This window comes from Oncorhynchus clarkii, chromosome 7 (genome assembly GCF_045791955.1).
Source record: "Oncorhynchus clarkii lewisi isolate Uvic-CL-2024 chromosome 7, UVic_Ocla_1.0, whole genome shotgun sequence".
Classification (NCBI taxonomy): domain Eukaryota; kingdom Metazoa; phylum Chordata; class Actinopteri; order Salmoniformes; family Salmonidae; genus Oncorhynchus; species Oncorhynchus clarkii.
The window spans coordinates 48,056,608-48,068,771 of record NC_092153.1 but is presented as its reverse complement, the minus strand read 5'-3'; the positions used below and the strand labels follow the sequence as shown (position 1 = coordinate 48,068,771).

General features: G+C 47.6%; 1 pseudogene; it reads left to right on the top strand.

Annotated features, from left to right (window-relative positions):
- The window catches only part of LOC139412606 (mitochondrial S-adenosylmethionine carrier protein-like), a 75,354-nt pseudogene extending 68,775 nt beyond the window's left edge, over nucleotides 1-6,579 (top strand).
- Nucleotides 6,580-12,164: the final 5,585 nt, after the last annotated feature.

Here is a 12,164-nt window from a genome sequence, read left to right as displayed (position 1 = left end):
CTCTCTAGCAGCAGTCTGAAAAGGTTGAATTCATCTCAACTCTAATAAAAGACAGGAGTCTGTTAGAGTGATCCTCTAAACTTGGACACCAACACTCTCTGCTTGCCATGAAGCTCATAGCACGGCTTGGGTAAGTATGTTCCTCATAACAAACACTGTCTGCCAAGCTGAGAGGGAAGCAACAATGGAGAGAGAGAAAAGTGCTGCCTGACAGAGAGAGAACCTATGACTTGGTTAAGCTGTTTTGTATCTAAAAGTAGCCTATAAAGAGCTAAGTGAGGCTGTCCTCCAGAGAAGCAGCAGAAGCAGGACCAGAGGAGGGTTAGGTTGGTGTACGTCTGCCCAGACCCAGACACTATTAGGTTAGGATGAGTTTGTCTTGGTAATTGAGCTTCAGAGACATGTGAGGCCAACTGAATGAAGGCTCCTGTTGTTGCTAGGATCAATGGGGGCGGAATTTAGAGTGTCCGCTCCCCGTTCAGTAGACAGTGACTTCCTCTCCCTGTAACTTCCTGTGTTAGCTGATGGTGCGCTTCCAGTTGCAGCCCTCCGTCACTTTCCTCTTCTTTCATCAGTCTATCCCTGAGCTCCAGACCACAGCGCTCTCATTTATGAATCATCGCTACAGAGGGAGAAACGGCAGATAGAGGGAGAGAGTGTGTGTGCATGTGAGAGAAAGAGGAGTAGTAGAAGAGAGAATGAGAGAGGGATTATGGTAGAGGATCCTCAGAAACCAGGGACTGGCTATACACTTTTTCTACCTACATCTATCTACCCCTCCATCTCTCCACCCTACCTCCATCTCCCCCCTCCATCTCTCCATCCTACCTCCATCTCCCCCACTCCATCTCTCCACCCTACCAACATCTCTACACCCTACCTCCATCTCCCCCACTCCCTCTCTCCACCCTACCTCCATCTCTCCACCCTACCTCCATCTCTCCACCACTCCATCTCACAGCCCTACCTCCATCTCTCTACCCCTCCATCTCTCCACCCTACCTCCATTTCTCTACCCTTCCATCTCTCTACCCTTCCATCTCTCGACCCCTCCATCTCTCTACCCCTCCATCTCTCTACCCCTCCATCTCTCCACCCTACCTCCATCTCTCTAACCCTCCGTCTCTCTACCCCTAAATCTCTCTACCCCTCCATCTCTCCACCCTACCTCCATCTCTCTAACCCTCTGTCTCTCTACCCCTCCATCTCTCTACCCCTCCATCTCCCCACCCTACCTCCATCTATCCATCCTACCTCCCTCCACCCTACCTCCATCTCTCCACCCCTCTATATCTCCACCATAACGAAATCTCTCCACCCCTCCATCTATCCATCCATCTCTCTACCCTCCATCTCTGTACCTCTCCATCTCTCTACCCCTACATCTCTCTACCCCTCCATCTCTCTACCCCTCCATCTCCACCCCTCCATCTATCCACCCTACCTCTCTCCACCCTACCTATATCTCTTTACCCCTCCATCTATCCACCCTACCTCTCTCCACCCTACATCTATCTCTCTACCCCTCCATCTATCTACCCCTCCATCTCTCTACCTCTCCATCTCTCTACCCCTCCATCTATCCACCCTACCTCTCTCCACCCTACCTCTATCTCTCTACCCCTCCATCTCTCTACCCCTTCATCTCTCTACCTACCCCTCCATCTATCCACCCTACCTCTCTCCACCCTACCTCTATCTCTCTACCCCTCCATCTCTCTACCCCTCCATCTCTCTACCTACATTGTTCATTTAGTTGACAAGAATAGTCTTGTCATTCTTACCAAGTTGTTTGATAGGCTTTTGGTCTGACATTTCCTTGTCTTCCAGATGATCTGAAATAGTTGTTATGAATATGACATATTGATTGATAATGACAGGCTGTATTTATCACATTTCTGTTGTTCTTTATTTTCCGATCCCATTCTCTCTGGTCCAGTTCCACTGGGAGTATGTAAAGGTATGTAATCCTCCTCTCTTTCTCTTTGTGCTGTAATTTGTCCCTGTAATGATGGTGCAGTAAAGTCATAATAGGCTGCTTATGTTCTGACACATTTACAGCTGAGTCGGCCCTACTAGGCCATATCTCCTGGACAATACAACATAGGAAATTACACCCTCGTTTAATGGGTTCACCACGGCTACAATCAAATGGAGCTGCAATTAGTCATCCACTTCTAGCATGGTCAACCGTCTCTCTCTCTCCCTCTCTCTCTCTTCCTCCTTCTCTCCATTGTCTGGCCCTGGACACACAAAAGCCATTTCTCTTTGAAAAGACAGCATTAGTGAGGGTGACATCATGTCTCCGGGTGTGGGCTTCAGAACATTCCGTTAACATTAGGCCCAAACGGGCAGCACAGCGTGGACGGATCAGGAGGTGGAGGGGGGACAGTGGGCTACACAGCTGTGGGGGGAGCAGGGGACGGAAGTCCTCCAGAGTTAGACGTATCACAAGTCCCTCTTTGTCACCCTCTCAAAGGCCTGCACTCCAGGCCATCTGCACACAGTCGTCAGGGAAGAGTTCTACTGGACAGGCCAGCTCTGGAATCTGGCCCTTCTCCACCTTTTCGCTCTCCTCTCCCATCCTCTCTTATCTCCTCTTGCCTCTCACCCCTCTCCTCTCCCCTAACCGCCTGGGTAAATTGCAGTCTCTCCTTGAGATCCCTGGCTTGAAAAAAAAAACCCACAAAAACGTAGAGTGGACAATAGAGTGAAACTCAAGAAAAAATAAAATGAATAGCTAGCTAACATTTATAGGTATTTTTTGGCTGTTGGGAGAGCCATGAGACTATGTGAGTTTCTATGTGTGTGTCTGTGTGTGGCATTCTCACCCTGAGCTCCACATCTGCTCCGGGGGTAGAAATGTGCTGTGTTACAGCCTTTTATTTCTGTTTCATACAGAGCCAGCAGCACAGCCAGCACAGAACAGCTGTCAGCAGACTCCAATAGCTCCTCACACATCACCCAACCAGCACACAGTACAGATCAGCAGAGCCGGGATTCATCCCACTTGCACACTTTGGGATCAATCTATACTGAGAAATGTACACACAACTCAAACTTTCATGCTAATATCTCACTGACATCATTGCATGATTTTCGGTCAAACTTGCACACATTTCCCAAGTTAGGATTTAGCCCCCTGTAAATCGAATTCACTCAACAAATTAACCAGAGCAATCACCAAACCCACACGGCATGTCCTCTGACCACCAAAAAATCATCAACACACACATGTCGTGTCTTCCTCCCATGGCCCACCAAACCAACACAGCTTACTATCACTGACGTAGTAGGTAATCATTACTAAAACCATGAGACTGAAACACACCACATAAGTCTAACACGCACACGAGCGCACACTCACACACACACATAGAGGAGAATGAGAATGAGGTAGGTCTATTCTCCATTTTCTCCATGACCAGGCAGATTTACCTCTAATCGTTATTCATGAAGGAGAAGAGAGAGAGTTGAGAGGCTTCCCACCACACATACAAGCCTTTGATGTGAAAAACAAAGTCTCCCGTTTAATCTGCTACCTAATGGAATACACATGACGCACGCCAACCATATACTGTACCTGACAGCTCTCCCAGCTCTCCACACTGTGAAAGGGTGTTTTGGGGTTTCTGTACTTGTGTGTGTATTTGATTTGAGTGTGTACTGTATGTGTGTACGTGTGTGTGTGTGTGTGTGTGTGCGTGCGTGCGTGTATGTGTGTGTGTGTATGTGTATGTGTATGTGTGTGTGTGTGTGTGTGTGTGTGTGTGTGTGTGTGTGTGTGTGTGTGTGTGTGTGTGTGTGTGTGTGTGTGTGTGTGTGTGTGTACGTGTTATAAAGAGGACATGTATGCTAGAGATTAAGTTTGCATGGGAATTCATATTTGTAATTATTCCATGCTGTTCCTCAATTGCAGCAATCATCCCTGCTTCATTTATTCTAGAGCAACCAAACTATCACAATGTGTTTTCAAGAAGGACCAGGAATTATCTGTTGTCCTCGGGCAGAACCTGCAGCCCAACGACAACCAGAATTCTACACCAGAATCAAACACAATCCAACAGCATTCAGCCCACCAGTTTTGAGGAGGGAATGATTGTTGTTTTACAGCAACCCCAAAGAAGACAAGTATAGGTTGTGTAATTAGCTAGGGGTGAGGTATTGTGTAATTAGCTAGGGGTGAGGTATTGTGTAATTAGCTAGGGGTGAGGTATTGTGTAATTAGCTAGGGGTGAGGTGTTGTGTAATTAGCTAGGGGTGAGGTATTGTGTAATTAGCTAGGGGTGAGGTATTGTGTAATTAGCTAGGGGTGAGGTATTGTGTAATTAGCTAGAGGTGAGGTATTGTATAATTAGCTAGGGGTGAGGTATTGTGTAATTAGCTAGGGGTGAGGTATTGTGTAATTAGCTAGGGGTGAGGTATTGTGTAATTAGCTAGGGGTGAGGTATTGTGTAATTAGCTAGGGGTGAGGTATTGTGTAATTAGCTAGGGGTGAGGTATTGTGTAATTAGCTAGGGGTGAGGTATTGTGTAATTAGCTAGGGTTGAGGTATTGTGTAATTAGCTAGGGGTGAGGTATTAGTTAGGTTCCAGTTCAACCTGTTTTATAGGCCGTTGGCCCAGCTAGCGCCTCATGTTACACTATTTGAGCATCAACACAGAAATATGGAACACAGAGGCCTGAGCTCATCCAAATCCATAAGCTCCATGGTGAATATTGAACAAATGTTGTTTCGTAACTCTGGCAAGATAGCATAGACTCCAGACAGTTCTCTTCAGCTGGCTCCATTCTGTTCCCTCTCGACTTGGATGAGACTTAACCTCCATTAACATGATAATATAAGTGCTTAGCTTCTCTTCTCCAAATAAATGATTATGTTCTCATATTATGAGAACAGTATAACTTCATCAGCCAGGCCTTTTCTGCTGAGCTGGGGAATTCTGGGGACCTTTACTGCAGTCCTCGTCTCTGGGACTTTTTTCATGTCTTCCCCTTTCTCCTTCCCCCTCTCTTTCTTGTCCTGTAATGTGCTTGGGAAAAGAGTGAATTACATCACTCCAAAGACGGAGAAGAGTACACAAAAATAGCTGCGCCGTTTGGTTCCCAGCCCCAGGCCGATTCCGATGAGGTTTGAGATGTTTTTAATGCGCCTGATAACTCTTATAACCAACCCTCTCTCTCTTTAACTCTTTCTCCTTCATTTGCTGTCTTTCTCTCTCTCTCTCTCTCTCTCTCTCTCTCTCTCTCTCTCTCTCTCTCTCGCTCTCGCTCTCAGCCTCAGTGGTCATGGAGGCAAGGTCACACACCCTTTTTTTGGCAGGCTGCAGTGTGTGGAGCTTTTGCAGGTGCAGAGGATTATATGCTGCTTTGGGAAAGGCAGAGAGAGAGGGATGGAGGGGAGGTTGGATGGTAGAAGGCCAGGAATATAGAAAGTTTACTGAAGCCACATTCCTGAAGAATTCCACACAGGTTGCCTCAGTTGGCACAGTCTTTCACTTGTGGCACAGGTCTGAAAATAAAAGAACTGTAGAAAAAAGATAAGGCACTGGTTTGATTGATTGTTTTTGCTGTAGATAGGGGTAGAGTTATTGGTCGATTGACTCAGACCGTCAGTAAGTGCTCCACACTTACAGGGCTAGGTTTCAGTGTTGTGTCTCAGAACAGATGAGCATCAGGGGCCCAGAGGACAGGAGGAGAGGAGGAGAAGAAGAGAGGAGAGACCATGAGAGGGGGAGAAGGGCCTGCCCTTGGGACTGGGGCCTGTGCAGCTGTCTGACCCCCTGAGCAGTGAGGCCTGTAGCAGAGAGAGGGAGGTGGAACGAAAGAGGGAGAAAGAGAGGGAGAGAGCGGTGGAGAGTGTGAGAGAGTGCATGAGTAACAGAGAGAGAGACCGATACAGACACAAAGAGGGAGACAGACACAGAGAGTTAGAGAGAAAGACAGAGAGAGTTGGGCCATAACTCTTGAGTACCGGTATGTGTGACAGGCCAGACAGAAAGCAGATTGATGGGAGCTGTGGGTTGGGTTGGGGCTGAGGACACTGCACCCTGAGGACCAGAGACATGGACATAAGCCACCCCACCTGGTGCTAACACACACTGGGGATAAGGGGGGTAGAGGGAGAGGCGAGGAGCAAGCCAGAAGTAAAGAGGGAATAAGAGAGGAGCAGTAGTGTAAAGTACTTAAGTAAACATACTTTTAAGTACTACTTAATTTTTTTTGGGTGGGCGTATCTGTACTTTACTATTTATATTTTTGACAACCTTTACTTTAACTTCACTACATTCCTAAATACAATATTGTATTTTTTACATAGATTTTCCCTGACAACCAAAAGTACGAGTTACATTTTGAATTCTTAGCAGGACAGGAAAATGATCCAATTCAAGTACATATTAAGATAACACGTGGTCATCCCTACTGCCTCTGGCCTGGTGCACTCACTAAACACAAAGGCATCTTTTGTAAATAGTGTCTTGAGTGTGGGAGTGTGACCCTGGCTATCTGTAAGTCATGTCTGAGTGTGGGAGTGTGACCCTGGCTATCTGTAAGTCATGTCTGAGTGTGGGAGTGTGACCCTGGCTGTCTGTAAGTAATGTCTGAGTGTGGGAGTGTGACCCTGGCTATCTGTAAGTCATGTCTGAGTGTGGGATTGTGACCCTGGCTATCTGTAAGTCATGTCTGAGTGTGGGAGTGTGACCCTGGCTGTCTGTAAGTCATGTCTGAGTGTGGGATTGTGACCCTGGCTATCTGTAAGTCATGTCTGAGTGTGGGAGTGTGACACTGGCTATCTGTAAGTCATGTCTGAGTGTGGGAGTGTGACCCTGGCTGTCCATACATTTTAAAAACAAGAAAATGCCGTCTGCTTTGCTTAATATAAGGATTATTTTATTATTTATACTTGTACTTTTACTTTTGATACTTAAGTATATTTCAGCAATTACATTTACTTTGATATGTAAGTATATTTAAAACCTAATACTTTTAGACTTTTGCTCAAGTAGTACTTTACCGGCTGACTTACACTTTTACTTGAATAACTTTCTATTAGGGTATCTATACTTTTACTCAAGTATGACAATTGGGTACTTTTTCCACCTCTGGAGAGGAAGAGGTAGAAAAGAAGGAGATTGGGGAGAGAGGAGAGAGCAAGCCAGGATGAGAGAGGAGGAGACAGCACAAGCTCTGAGTTGAGTTGTTTTCCCTGCACAACAGACATAGGACCAAGAGGGATGCCCAGGTTTCAGTCCACTTCCCAATATCAAGCCTTATAAAGTATGTGTGTTCCAGTCAACATACAGTACCAGTCAAAAGATTGGACACACCTACTCATTCAAGGGTTTTTCTTTATTTCACTATTTTCTACATTGTAGAATAATAGTTAAGACATCAAAACTATGATGTATTATGATGATATATTAGAGATTTTAGATTCTTCAAAGTAGCCCCATTTGCCTTGAAGACAGCTTTGTACACTCTTTGCATTCTTTCTTTCTTTCTTTCAACCAGCTTCAGGAGGAATGCTCTTCCAACAGTCTTGAAGGAGTTGAGCACTTGTTGGCTGCTTTTCCTTCACTCTGCGGTCCAACTCATACCAAACCATCTCAATTGGGTTGAGGTCAGGTGATTGTGGAGGCCAGGTCATCTGATGCAGCACTCCATTACACTCCTTGGTCAAAAAGCCCTTACACTGCCTGGAGGTGTGTTGGGTCATTGTCCTGTTTAAAAACAAATGATAGTCCCACTATGAGCAAACCAGATGGGATGGTGTATTGCTGCAGAATGCTGTGGTAGCCATTGCTGGCTAAGTATGCCTTGAATTCTAAATAAATCACAGACAGTGAAGCACCCCCACACCATCACATCTCCTCCTCCAAGCTTCACGGTGGGAACCACACCTACTCTGTGTCTCACAAAGACACGGCGGTTGGAACCAAAAATCGCACATTTGGACTCATCAGACCAACGGACAGATTTCCACTGGTCTAATGTCCATTGCTCATGTTTCTTGGCCCAAGCAAGTCTCTTCTTATTATTGTTGTCCTTTAGTAGTGGTTTCTTTGCAGCAATTCGACCATGACGGCCTGATTCACACAGTCTCCTCTGAACAGTTACTTGAACTCTGTGAAGCATTTATTTGGGCTGCAATCTGAGGTGCAGTTAACTTTAATGAACTTATCCTCTGCAGCATAGGTAACTCTGGGTCTTGTTTTCCTTTGGCGGTCCTCATGAGAGCCAGTTTCATCCTAGCGCTTGATGGTTTTTGCGACTGCACTTGAAGAAACTTTCAAAGTTCTTGAAATTTTCCAGAATGACTGACCTTCATGTCTTAAAGTAATGATGGACTGTTGTTTCTCTTTGCTTATTTGAGCTGTTCTTGCCATAATATGGACTTGGTCTTTTACCAAATAGGGATATCTTCTGTATATCACCCCTACCCTGTCACAACACAACTGATTGGCTCAAATGCATTAAAAATAAATTTCACAAATTAACTTTTAACAAAGAACATCTGTTAATTGAAATGCATTCCAGTTGACTACCTCATGAAGCGGGTGGAGAGAATGCCAATAGTGTGCAAATCTGTTATCAAGGCCAAGGGTGGCTACTTTGTAGAATCTCAAATATAAAATATATTTGACTTGTTTAACACATTTTTGGTTACTACATGGTTATTCCATATATGTTATTTCATAGTTTTGATGTCTTCACTATTATTCTACAATGTAGAAAATAGTGAAAATAAAGAAAAACCCTTGAATGAGAAGGTGTGTCCAAACTTTTGACTGGTACTGTTAATTCCACTACTTGTGTTAAAGGGTAAGAGACCCATAATGGCACTGTCTCTTACCTATTGTTGAAACGACAGCTTCATTTCCAAACTACTAAGTTGGGTTGAGCTAAATTCACTTTAATTGACTGATTTGCATTTAACCTTGATCGTAATGTGGGTGCATTCATGTGATTTCATGCCAGTTCAAGAGCCCAAATGTATCAGATTTGCATGGATATCATGAGGATAAAGTAGTATCCAGTATGTTTTATTAACATAGAGTCTACAGTATCCTTGGTGAGGGTTGGGCAAGTAAAGCTTCTTTACACTGGCGAAAATGAAGCCAAAGAAGTCTGCAACGCACTCCCAGCTAGTCAAATCCATACTAATTCTCCATACAGTGCTTAAAACAATGGTGAACGTCCCCGTGCATTCAGAAACGGTTATTGGAAACCTCCTATAGCATTTACATGCATGACATTTACATGGCCAAGCGTCAGTCAGCTCCTCTCCCTCACTGCTCTTCAGTTTCCCATATGTCCCTGTTAACTGACACCAGTTGCTATTTAGCGTAGACTGGAGGATAGTCAGTCAGACAGAGGCACACTGAGGGGGTTAAGGGGGTTTTGCAACTCTTCTCCCCTCCTCTCCTCTTAATGGGGACATCCTTGGAACCTTCAGCATACAGGGCCTCCAACTTGGCCTGGGTTTGGGTAGAGGGGGAGATGAGTGGGGTAACAACTCGGATGGGAGGAGAGGGGTGCTACTGACAGACTGAGACAGACAGTGTGTGTTTAGTGAGGCGTGGGCCTCATTCTGACAGTGGAGCTGGACGAGAAGTGCATCTGGTCCAGGAATGGGGATGGGCCTGTATTGGGGAAAAACATGTTTTGAGAGTCTCAATGTATCCTATTGAATCATGAAAGGTAGCCAAATATTAGATTGATGTCAATTCTGGTAATATTGCATAGGGAGGCCATAAGAGAGCTTTTATGTATTTGTCATTAGAGAACAGAAATGTTTGCAGTGCACTCATTTTGTGTATATGTGTGTGTAAGTTATGCGCTGGAATAGAAGTGTTCGTCACTAATCCCCTGGACGTACGTACGTACGTACGTACGTGCCTGCCTGCCTGCCTGCCTGCCTGCCTGCCTGCCTGCCTGCCTGCCTGCCTGCCTGCCTGCCTGCCTGCCTGCCTGCCTGCCTGCCTGCCTGCCTGCCTGCCTGCCTGCCTGCCTGCCTGCCTGCCTGCCTGCCTGCCTGCCTGCCTGCCTGCCTGCCTGCCTGCCTGCCTGCCTGCCTGCCTGCCTGCCTGCCTGCCTGCCTGCCTGCCTGCCTGCCTGCCTGCCTGCCTGCCTGCCTGCCTGCCTGCCTGCCTGCCTGCCTGCCTGCCTGCCTGCCTGCCTGCCTGCCTGCCTGCCTGCCTGCCTGCCTGCCTGCCTGCCTGCCTGCCTGCCTGCCTGCCTGCCTGCCTGCCTGCCTGCCTGCCTGCCTGCCTGCCTGCCTGCCTGCCTGCCTGCCTGCCTGCCTGCCTGCCTGCCTGCCTGCCTGCCTGCCTGCCTGCCTGCCTGCCTGCCTGCCTGCCTGCCTGCCTGCCTGCCTGCCTGCCTGCCTGCCTGCCTGCCTGCCTGCCTGCCTGCCTGCCTGCCTGCCTGCCTGCCTGCCTGCCTGCCTGCCTGCCTGCCTGCCTGCCTGCCTGCCTGCCTGCCTGTCTGTCTGTCTGCCTCTGTCTGCCTCTGTCTGTCTGTCTGCCTCTGTCTGTCTGTCTGTCTGTCTGTCTGTCTGTCTGTCTGTACTGAGTGATGCCTCAGATGGAAAGCCCCACAGTGAACTGCAGTTTCTTAATGTAGTCAAAGCTCAGCAGAGATGCACTCCCATGAAGAATGAAACAGAGTAGGGTTACTCGGGGACAGTGGTGACACGCACATTCCCTCTGTGTTCCCCACAGCCCAGTGTTGAATGGACAGTGTTCCGTGGACATGTTTGTGTGGATAATTTAATGTTAGCTGTAATACATCTGGACAGGCCAGAGTAGTTTCCATTGGATCGGACAGAGCAGACAGGCCTCTCATCTCTCTCTGAGAGAGCAGGAACAGAAGGCTAGTGTCATTGTGTTAGCCTAGTGCTCTGTGCGCTGGGCTCTGTGTGCTGGGCTCTGCTCTGCTTGTCCTGTCCTGGGTTTCTCTCCAGGCGTTTACTCTGCTAGCTCCTGTGTTTGTCTGACTGCCCTGACTGGTTAGTGTCTCTCTGTGTTATGTTAGTGGGGGTGTTGTGAGTTCAGGTGCACCCCCCAGCCTCCCCGCCCCCTCTGTGTCCTTGGATAAGACAGACTGTTCCGTACTACTTTGTACTCTGTAACACTTCAGTTGGTTTGACGTGGCTCTTGTGTGAAGATGCTGCATAATGTGTCATAACATTTGCCATAAACGTGTTTTAGCAGGGGTTATAAAGTTAGGGGTGAGGTCACTTGGCTTTCATTGATGTAATATTAGCTGGTTGTTAGACCCGTGCATGTTTCTGACAAGTGCTAAAACACACACACAGTGTAGCATGTTCATAGCCTCTATAAAAAGCCATATATGATCCCCCAAAGTAGTTCATTTCCCTTCTCTCCCTCACCCTGGCCTTGCACGCCTGTTGCACAAGCCCAGACAGGACTGAGGCATGGGGGGAGAGACAAGTAGGGGAGGAGGGGAGGAGTGGTGTTGATGGGATATGGCGGTGTTGGAGCTTGTCACATTAGTTTCCTCCTGTTGCAGATGAAAAGTTATTTCCGTGGCTGGTTGGTTGGCAGAATGAAAGAGCTGTGTTTTGCAGAGCCAAGGCCAGGCCAGGGCAATGTTGGTTGGGACAGGGGTAGGCCTGCTGGATGCTGGCTCAGAGAGAAGTCTCAGACTGTTCCTCAGTGGCCAACTGAACCTGTAAAAACACAGAACAGGACTCTTACCACGCTGCACTGCCCACAGCCTGGCACACATAGCACTGTGCCCACTGAAACCTGTACCCACTGCTACTGCTATAACAGGTCCCCCGTCTGAGCCTGGCACATCCCTGCCTCTGGAGCCTACTGCTATAACAGGTCCCCAGTCTGAGCCTGGCACATCCCTGCCTCTGGAGCCTACTGCTATAACAGGTCCCCAGTCTGAGCCTGGCACATTCCTGCCTCTGGAGCCTACTGCTATAATAGGTCACCCAGTCTGAGCCTGGCACATCCCTGCCTCTGGAGCCTACTGCTATAACAGGTCCCCAGACTGAGCCTGGCACATCCCTGCCTCTGGAGCCTACTGCTATAACAGGTCCCCAGACTGAGCCTGGCACATCCCTGCCTCTGGAGCCTACTGCTATAACAGGTCCCACCTTCACCCATGACTAACTGTCTGACAGACCT